This window comes from Bolinopsis microptera, chromosome 7 (assembly GCF_026151205.1).
Source record: "Bolinopsis microptera isolate Bmic1 chromosome 7, MBARI_Bmic_1.0, whole genome shotgun sequence".
In the NCBI taxonomy this organism is placed as follows: domain Eukaryota; kingdom Metazoa; phylum Ctenophora; class Tentaculata; order Lobata; family Bolinopsidae; genus Bolinopsis; species Bolinopsis microptera.
In genome coordinates, this window is record NC_087078.1 from 12851616 (window position 1) to 12862361 (window position 10746).

At 41.0% G+C, this 10746-nt stretch overlaps 1 protein-coding gene across 1 annotated transcript in view; it reads right to left on the reverse strand.

Moving 5' to 3' along the window:
• LOC134818822 (mini-chromosome maintenance complex-binding protein-like) overlaps positions 1-10746 on the reverse strand; it is a 31545-nt gene that overhangs the window by 11882 nt on the left and 8917 nt on the right. The window lies entirely within an intron of this gene.

Here is a 10746-nt window from a genome sequence, read left to right on the forward strand (position 1 = left end):
GAATACACGGCCACAGAAAAGACACAGAACTAAGCCGTGCGCGGTAAGTTAGCCAGTGTCTGAGAGCTAGTGTTGCCCGGTAGGAGGCATCCAAAAGAGGTGCCGTGGTGAGCTGTGGAGGCAAAGTTCGAATGCAAGGCGAAGCAACTCAAACTGATGATGAAGAGGTAGACTGAACGGGAAGTAAAGAAAAAGGAAAAGGAAGGATCCAGCTGAGGTCTGGCTCATGTCAGGAAGTGATGAAAAGCTCACAGACAAAATCATCCGTGGCTGCCTACCCCGTACGTAGGCAGTGTCCGAGATTTCAGGCATCAGGATACACTGAAACAGTGCAGAGCTGATTACGACCAGGGTCCTCACGGATACCCCGCCTCGGAGGTCGAGCCAATGCCCTGCTTTCGATACTTATGTCTACTGGTGGAACCTTCATATTTTCTCTACTAGCAGTCACTGTAACCCTATCACTCGGAAGGCCCCACAGCTCCTACATGGACGCACGGCCGGGAGCCCATGTAGGGATAAAAGTGCACGCAAGCCTTCCATCACATCCATCACAGATTCAAAGCTGGGAGATAAAAAGGGAGGAGAGGAAAAAAGAAGGAAGAATACAAAAAAAGAAAACTGAGAAAGGAAACTAATTATCTGCTTTCAGACTGTCTTTGAAGTTGAGGGTTAGTCTGTAGATCTTGTTAATGGTGCTGGTTGAGAGTTTGATCAAACTTACGTCCTCATCACTGGGAGTATCCTTGCAATCAGACTGCGACATGAACGTGGAGGCAAGATTGAAGCTACCATTACCAACATTGTTGAGTAGGTTTCCACTGAGATTTTGAAATTTGTCCCTAGGACCTTTCCCTAGGGGGCAGAAATGGAGCATATGATTCTCGTCCTCGATGAATAGCTGGTTGGTGTTAAGCTCGCAATAGTTGCAGGTCCTTTCATCAATTGGAGTTTTGTCATATCTCCCCCTTTCAATTCTAAGGTGATGAGAACTGGACAAAATCTGTGTGGTTGCCCTTCTGTCCTGAAAAGACCTAGCATAGGTTAGATATGGCTCCCATGCAAATTCTGTTTTGACTTCACTGTAGAATGATAGCTTTTTAGAATCTTTCACAAGAGAACCCCAGGAATCGCGGAACTGTTTTTTCAGGTTCTCTGTGATTAATTCAGGGCTGCAGGAGTCTGCGAGTGAGGTTGCGTTCAACAGCGACGATGAATTCCTTTCAAGAAGGTCGATGTTGTTGAATGATTTGATGATTGATTCGATGCCTACAAACCATGACAATTTGAGGTTAATCTGCTCAGTCATTGCAGCTTTGACTAGTTGTGTAGAGGGGAGGCTCATAACTCTTTTGAAATATTTAGTACTCAGTTTCAACATTTCAATAATGATTGGGTATGAGCCAGTTTCTCCCCAGGCTGTAGCATTGACTGCCCTTCTGTTTATACCGAGAAGGTATTTTAGGTGTCGTAGATGCACTTGCTCAAGTTGCTGTTTAGCGATGTGAGAGACCGCATGATCAAGATTGTGAAACTTGCTGAAGCTAGAGAGGACCTTATTGACGGTGGGTAGAACCGGGGCCCAAACTTGACAGCCGTAAAGTAGAATTGGCTTAACAAGGGTGTTAAGGCCAGAGGGGGGGGTAAATGGCACTTTTGTAGTTTTTACATATTTGATAATAGCTACTGGAGACGAACAAAAAGAAAAAAATCGGATCAAAATCTGACCTTGCGCTTCTGAGATATCGCGCGCTCAATTTTGAGGTTTACCTGTAATTACATGTTAAACTGGAACTTTAAACGGCTGTAACTTTTTTGACCTTTCGATTTCTTAGTTGAGAAAACCGGCCAATCCCTGATCTTGAGGTTTGGTACAGTGGTTCCTTGGACAATTATCCTCACATCTGGTGCAGCGATTTTTTTTATTTGACTCTGTTCTCGAATTATGAGGTTAACCAGGTCAAAAATTCGAAAAATTTAATTGGTTAACCTCATAATTCGAGAACTGAGTCAAATAAAAAAAATCGCTGCACCAGATATCTAGATAGTTGTCCAAGGAACCACTGTACCAAATCTCAATATCAGGGAGTGGCCGGTTTTCTCAACTAAGGAATCGAAAGGTCAAAAAATGTGTTTTGAGATAGATGAAATTTAGTGTTTTCTAAATTTTGAATATTCACTGGAATGTATCACAGTTCGTTAGTTAGGACTTTTTATACACTTAATAATGTTTGCTTGATCAGACCTGGCCGTCCCCTAAATGATTTTAGCCACTTTCAGTAATTAATGTCCTTGTATTGTAAAAAATGAGGTTAACCAAGACTTCCTGTAAACACTAACTGCTTAAAATTTGGTTGTTAACCTCGCTTTAGACCATATAACAGTGGGATTGGTTTATCAATACGTTATTATATATGTAGTAAAACATTTGCACAGTATAACGATTAAGTTTTTGAGGTTAACATGTAATTGACTGGTCAGATATTCAAAAAATGAGAGGTTAACCTCATTTTTTAGCCATTTACGGGTAAAACCTTCTACTAAAATATGGTCAGTTCAAATCACCTTTGTCACGTGATTATAGTTGTAGGCATTGTGATACCAATAGATACCTCACTTCGATATTGTGGTACATTACATAAGTAAGAATCGTATGTATATTCCCTACGGTACCAAAATGTGATGGTTAACCTCATTTTTTTCATTTTCTCAAGATAAAAGAAAGTCAATCAACACGTCATCTATTAAGAAATTTGTATACCGTAAACTTACGATGAAAATAATAACTCTATCATTTGATCTATTCTCGCTATATCTAAAAGAAGAGGTTAACCTCATTTAATCACGTTTGGATATTACTTTTTCTGATAATTATGAACCTAAAATTTAGAGTTTACATTTGCTGACCGAAATAACAAAAAATTATGAAGTGTAATAAAATATGAACCTCAATTTTATTAACCTCAATGTTGTATAGTCAATTTTGTGAAAATCGGTTAACCTCAATTATAAAATAAAGTTAATCAGCTACAAATATGTGAATAGCAGCAATGTTTTTGTCATCAAAAATTAAATCGATTTAGAAAATAATATTTTGGTAGAATTTTTTGACCCCTTACCCCCCCCCTCTGGCCTTAAATAATTTGTTAAGGCAGGATGCATCAACGAATCTCCGGTCTATAGTGCTTCTCAAGCTGAAGTAAGCTCCAAGTCCTTTACGGTATAGAGAGTCAGTTGCTTGCCGAAATTTCCCTGTGTTGCTTATAATAATCCCAAGATAGCAGTAGCTGGAGACCATCTCGATATCTCTTTCGTGAATGGAAGGGCGCCAATTTGGAATGTTTGGTCCTTTGCCATTGAAGACCATGAATTTGGTTTTGGAGATATTGATTTCCAGACCCCATTCGTTACAGTAGTCCCCAATAATCGTAAGCAACTTTTGGAGAGACTCAGGATCTAGGGCAAGTATAACTAGATCATCAGCCCACGCTAGGTGAGTCACTGAAAGTCCAGCGAGTGTCGGACAGTTCGCAGTAGCTTCGTTAAGGAGGTCAGACAGCTTTTTAAAGTAAACTTTGAAAAACTCAGGGCTAAGTGGGTGTCCTTGTTCAGTTCCTTTAAGGATCTTGAATGCTTCACTGATTTTACCATTCATCTTGATATGACCCTCTGATTTGCTGTACATGTCTTTGATGATGTCGTAGTAGCCACCATTGACACCATAGCAGGCTAGTTTGAACATGAGAGCTTGTCTGCAGACTAGATCGAAAGCTTTGCGAAGATCAATGAATACTGCATATATTTTACTTTTGACTTTCTTGTATTTTTCTATGGTGGACATCAGCGTAAATATATGGTCATTGCATTGACTTCCTTTGGTAAAGCCTGCTTGGTTGGGTGGATCAGGATGTGAGATTTGGCGGTGAATAACAAGCCGAGATAGCAGCATCGTAGAGAGCAGTTTTCCGATACAGCTACAGACTGCTATTGCTCTATAGTTGTCAGGGTTCCTGATGCACCCTTTTTTGTGAATTGGTGTGATCACACTTTAGCTCCAGAGGTAGACTCCTGTCTCCAGGCACAAGTTGAAGAGTTTGAGGAGGAGCGACCTCATATTTACGCTCAGACCCCGGAGCATTTCGTTGCTGATGTGGTCAAAAGAAGATGCTTTGCCCGATTTGAGTTCCCTTAGCGCAGCGTTCAGCTCATCCGATGTAAATGGGCTGTTCAGTGACTCATTAGGGGCAGATCCCTCGGATAGGGCGTTGGCTTCTTCGAGGAGAGCTCTTTTAGTGAGAGTGTCTATGGTTGGATGATTGTCAGAATATAGCTCAGAGTAGAACTGATGGAAAGAGTTGAGTTGCTCCGTTTCAGTTTGGACTTCTTCCTTCTTGTAGTTCTTAAGCTTCTTGAAATCTCTCCAGGATATAGTTTTACCGTTTTTAATCTTCTTGTTAAGGCTATTGAAGAAGTCATCCCTTTTCTTATTGACAATCTTTCGATATCCTCTAGAGTTGGCACGATGCCGTGTTTTGATTCTCTGGTTATCAGGATTATTGTCGACAATTTTTATTGACCGTTTGAAAAGGCGTCGTGCAGTGTGACACTTGCCGTCAAACCATGAGGCGAACTTAGGTTTGGGATTCTTAGTTTGTTTAGAGATATCGAACTCTTTTTTAGCGACATCGTTTATGAGTTCTGTAATATGCCTATTCAGTGCTTCAACTGCCTCATGGGTTTTTGGAGTGGATTCGACATCTTTGGTCAGTTGGGAGATTCTTTGAATGAACTCAGGCTGTTCAAATGATTTTGTGAAGTTGGCTAAACCTTCTTCTGTGATCTTGTATCGAAAGGGAGCTTCCTCGTAGATACTGGTGGGAGCTTGACTATTCCTTTGAGGGGCCCTTCGTCTATGCCAAAGGCTGAGTAAGATTGGATTGTGATCGGAGAACAGAGTGTGCTCACCCACTGAGAGGCTCTTGACACGGTGGAGAAAGGATGTTGATGCAATGAAGTAGTCCACTACGCTGTTTCCGTTCCACTTGTAGCATGTGTATTTTCCAGCAGAGTCGCCGATGGTACGTCCATTAAGGATCAGGAGGTTTTGTGATCCACAGAGGTCAAGCAAAAGGTTTTTGTGTCTATTGGTAATTTTGTCCTGGCTGTTCCTATTTTGAGATATAGGTGCCACGTCAGGTATGACCATGAAGTCGGAAGACCTGCCAGTTTCTGGAAAGAGCTCGAATTCGTCCACTCTGTCATACATATGAAAATCTGGAGCTACTCCTATCCTGGCATTAAGGTCCCCAAGAAGTAATAGCTCATCACTGGGGTTATTCTTGATACTGGTTATTTTTTCCTGAAGGGCATCAAAGTTTGCCTCGGAGCAGTTAGTGCGGTTTTTCTGTTTGCTATTTGTAGGTGGGATGTAGCTATTGACAACAAAGGTGTTGAGATTGCTGTCGGGATCCGTGATTTTAACAATGACAATATTCATTGTATGGTCCGCAGTGAGTGTGCATTTATCCAGAGAGCAATATTCCACAATTTTGTGTTCCTAACCAAAGTGGTTACTCCTCCTCCTTTACCTGATTTGCGGATGTCACTATAGAATTTGTATCCTTTCAGGGAAACTTCGCATCCGGTTTCTTGGAGGCAGATTATATCATTTGGACTGATGATTTTGACAAATTCGGGATCCTCAACTTTGTTTCCGAGCAAGCCATGAATGTTTGCAACATTCCAGGAAATTATACCGTTGACGGTGTTCATCAGTCAGGTATAGAAGATGAGAGAGGCAAGAGGAGAGGAGGAAAGAAGAAGAGAACTCGGAAAACTTGGAGGAGCTGAGAATGAGAGACTAGAATTCAAGTACGGTCCCTGCTAAATGTACTATTGAGACTTGTCTTGAAGTTTCCCATGATTACTCTGATACCTCTGTCATTTAGATGAGGTTGATCTGGGACAAACAGATAGTCGTGTGGGATATCCGATCCCCCCGGGTAGAAGTTGTTGTTTCTGTTTTCTCTTGACCTCATCCAGAAATCAGCCTTTTCACTGTCATCTTTAAGATTTCTGATTGCCTCTGTGATGAGTCGACTATTCTAACCCGATTCCTCTCCAGGATGGTCGCGGAGAAAGGGGTGAGATATGAATATTTGGCAGTGTTGTGAGGTCTGTCTAAGAATCTTTTCAGTAGACTTGATTAATGACCCCACCACAATATCAGCCTTGTTGCCTTCCAGGATGTCCCGAGTACCAAGGTGAATGTACACTGCATCTGGATTGAGGTTTGAGATCTCTTCTACTGTTCGTTCGAGGCACGAGTCAAGTTCTTTCAAACTTCGCCTGTATATTACAGAGACATTGTACCTCTTTGGAAACTCGTGGAAGGTTTAAAGCTTCGCATGGTCGAGTCACAGAGGAGAACAATTTTCTGTTGGCGCGGTACTGGGTTACTCGCTCTTTTGGATCTCCCTGTGCTGCGAGGAGTTGTTGCACTTTCTTTTGTGATTATCTTGCCTTTTTGTCTGGGTTCTAAGTCTTCTCTCCTGTAGGAAGACCGTCCCTGATTAGGTGACAGCCCGGGGATGTCACTGTTAGTCTGTGTGTCAGCTGGTGACCTGGGGATATGTCTCACATAGCTTTGGCTAACATTTGGAGCTGGGTCTGCCTGGTTGTTTCTGAAATTTGAGGCAGAGATGATTTCATGGATTTCATTGATTTTTTCATTCTCTTCCCTTTTGAAGACACTCTGACTCCAAACTTCCAGATCCTTCTTTACAGACATAGTGTCTTTGAGGGTTTGTGTGAGCCCTTTCAGACCTATTTCAGATTTCTCCAGGAGCATGCTGGTGTCTTGGGTAGCTTTTGACAGATTTTTCAGTAGATCTGCGCCACTTGAGCATTTTGTTGCTACCTGGCAGCTCCCGGTTGATTTAGTTGCAGGGGTCATCTCAGTTATCGTGAGTTTTAGCTCTTTAATCTCGGTTTTTATTTCGGTAAGAATAGAGCTGATTGACACATTAGACCTTTCCATTACTTCCAGTCTATTCTGCACATCACTGAGTTGCTCAGATGTAGCAGCGGAGAGATTATTAGGGTTCTTCAGGTGTTGAGTGATTCTCTTTTTCCTGATTTTTGAGCTTCCTTCACTACTCAGTTTGAGGAATCTGAGTTCCTTTGTGAGTTCGTTTTCTGTAACTGATTCGAGTGATTTGATGTAAGTTTCAAGTCCTTGAAAACTTAGTCCAGAGGTGGTGTCAGCTGGTCCTCTTTTCCTTTTTGTTTTGGATTTCTGCTGGGTAGAGGAGTTTTTGTCCAGCTGCGATCTTAGGAAGTCCTTAGCGTCGCGTTGGGCAGTGAGCTAGTAAAACAGAATTCATTAGGAGACACATCGTTGTTTGGAACTGGGGCAGTTTCATGGAGTGGTGGTTCAGGGGAGTAAGAGAAGAGATCTCTCCTTGTGTCCCGTGACTGTTCGGTGTCCCTAGTTAGGTATCTACCTAGTCTCTGTCTTAATAGAGCTACAGCACCATTGTTTTCCTGGTTGCATGCAGCAAGCTCCTCCTTCGCGTCTTTCAGTTTCATCTTAGTTAATATCACACTTACAGCAGCATAGCTGGGGGGTGAGTAAGGGTCTGCTAAGAGAGTTTCTGTTCTAGTTTTCATATCATTCAGAGAGTCGCTACTAGATGTGGGTTGATCCATGGCATCCAGTATCAGAGTAAAGTCAGCTAGGGTAAGCTTATCCAATATTTGTTGGTATATATGTACTTGGCCCATTCTGAAGCTTAGAGTATTACAGAATCTGGATGCTCTGATGCTCTCATTGGGAATGTCTTCACTGTCCCATGACAACGTGCCGTCAGGGTCTATTTTTGAGCGAAAGAAGACAAGTCTGAAAGAAGTTCTTGCATCGGTTCTTTTAGAGTTATCAAGTCCAACCCCTGACCGGACCTGGTGACGTTTGAGTGCATCTTTCGACAAGAATACCGCTGCCCCATGATCCGGAGAAAGCCTCCCTGCTTCAACTTTATCAAGCAAAGTTCCGGAGTGTGCCTTGGGTATGACATCGATAGCATTCTGTTCACCCAGACAGAGGATTGCCAGTGCGGAGTTTTCCTCTGCACATGAATCGAGCTCGGAGGGAAAGACTGTTGACTCTGGTGTGTGTTCATTCATTTTGATCTTTTCGACCAGACAGCTGTTGAGAGAGGGGTTCTCATCGATGCGATGATCGCTTATGATTTGGTTCATGATTGAAATCATAAAATTTATAATTCCATCGCTCAGAAAATATTTTGAGACAGCAGCTAATGTAGGAAAGAGACAATTTTCGACGAGGATAAACACCCACAGTAGAGAATTTTTCTCAATGATAAATCCTGTGTAGAACAGGTAAGGAGGGACTAAAGAGATTTAAAACATTCTATAATGATTACTTTCATTGTGGTGAAAGTCGGCCGGGTGGTGTAGTGGTAACAAGATCGCCTCCCAAGCAGAAGACCCGGGTTCAAATCCGGTCGGATGCATGTCGGCCAGTTACCAAGCTGTGATTTGGTACAGCTTCGGCTGGTGATACACACTCTCTGGCTCGTAGGACTAACCCCCCTACAGCTAGTATAGTGCCTCGGCACAGAGTGGCTTAGGGTTACTGAAAAGGAGATAAGCACCTCAGGCCATCCCAACGTTCGGGAGAGACCTGCCCTTGTATCTTGTGTTGTGTGGTGAAAGAATTTTAGTAGCATATCTTATTTCATTCCTTTAAATATCAAATTTATTTATTGTAAACTTGTTTACAGAGTCCAGATAAATTGTTTCAAACAGTGTACACATAATGTCACAATGACCCTATATAAAAAAAACCCTTCAAAAATTCAATATTTTGAAAATCACCCTTGGCCTTGCGGCTCCAAGTTCAAATCTAAACTGTCTATATTGACAAAGTTCTTTCTCGCCCCTCTGTCTCCCCGGAGAGAAATTACCGTCATTCTTAAGATTTCGAAACGAAGGCGCTTCCTAATGTATCCCACCGCATCTGAGTACCTCTGCCCTGTGTGGTATTCTTATTTGGATTCTTATTTCATTTCAGAATCCAAATCCGTTCAATCTTCTTGCCTTAGATATACAACAATTAGATCTAAAGGGATCTGAATAACCAATTGAATAGGAAGCAATTAGGTAGAAGGAAGCTGTTTTTATCATAGTGAAATTTGAGAAGTCTGTCATTAGTCATATATAATCATCTTTTGACGGATGGACCCAAATCAGTCGAGATATTGGCAGGGAACGAATTATTATCCGGTGCTCAGCCTATTATTCCGCCGAATCTTTATTTATATGTTTATGTACATTATAGCTAGGGGTCCCCATGTAGGAACGAAATAATATTAACACAGAGTATTAGAGGCAAAAGGCGTTAAAAACAACAACAATCAAAAACACATACAATACATTGATATTGAGATATTGGTATCTCAGATCACGTGTACATCGTTCCTTTTTTATGACACAGTAATTTATTGACACTCACAGCTATAATTTTAATCATTGAATCAGTATTTTTATCTATTAACTTATTACACATTTGTGCTCTGCTTTAGCATCACTTGACTATTTAAAAAAATTGTTTGTTCAGGCCATGACCTTATAGTCAGCCAATTTGCCATTGCTATTTATGTGTATATTGTTTGAATATTCTTTTCATTATCTAATCAAAAAAAAAGAAAAAAAAATACACCTACAAATGTTTGACAAAATTTGCTTTAGCGCTCGATTTTCATAGTACGATTAAATCGGTAAAAATATTGAATATGCGCGGCGCATATTCGCCCAAAATGTTTGGTTTGTAAGTTTACAACCTACCAAAACAAGCGCCGAGTTGGACTCGTCGTTAGGTTTGAACATATTTGGAACAAATAATTTACTTGATCATTGTTTAAGGACTAACCCGGCGCGCGCTATTTCGTAGCATTTGCTTTGGGCTAATATTTTGAGAAAAAAGCAGCTTCGAAGAAATTTATACGATTTATATTTTATTATATAGTAAATAACATTAATATTCAAATGCAAAATGCGTGCAAAAACAAATTTTGTTTTTTGTATTTAACAGATTTTATGATATTAATTTAAGTTTAATGTTATATTATGATGATGATGATGAAAATTTAATTATTATAGGCCACAATTTAACGAGTGATACTCGTAAAATATCTGTTCCACATATTGGACCGTTGACGAGTCCAACTCGGCGCGCGTCATGGTAGGTTGTAAACATACAAGCCACAATAAGTATTTTAGTTGCTATATTTCGAGAAGAAATTAATGGCGCGCGCTACTTCGAAGAAATTTAGACGGGTAAAATCCGTCAATGTCGTTATATCAAGTCAAGATATTCCCCAAAATAATTTAAGAATGACTCCCGATCGAAAACGTTTTTGGTAAAAAAAGTTACTCAAGTTACATAATTATCAATGGAATTGCAAGTTTATGGATTAAATAAATAAACCTTACAAGTAGAGCCCAAAAGGGTAAAGATACAGTTAAACTGCGAAGGCACAACACCAAACCAACCCTACTCTATCTCCCAAAAACAACCTTCTCCTGGTCGGCCATGTCCCTCATCCTGCACTTGACCCCCGCAGAGGTCACAAGCCCATCGGAGCACAAATGAGCGAGAAACGGGGAAGCCTTAGCTACCGGGCCAAGGACTGCATCACTAGCAGCGAAATAAGGATATACCCT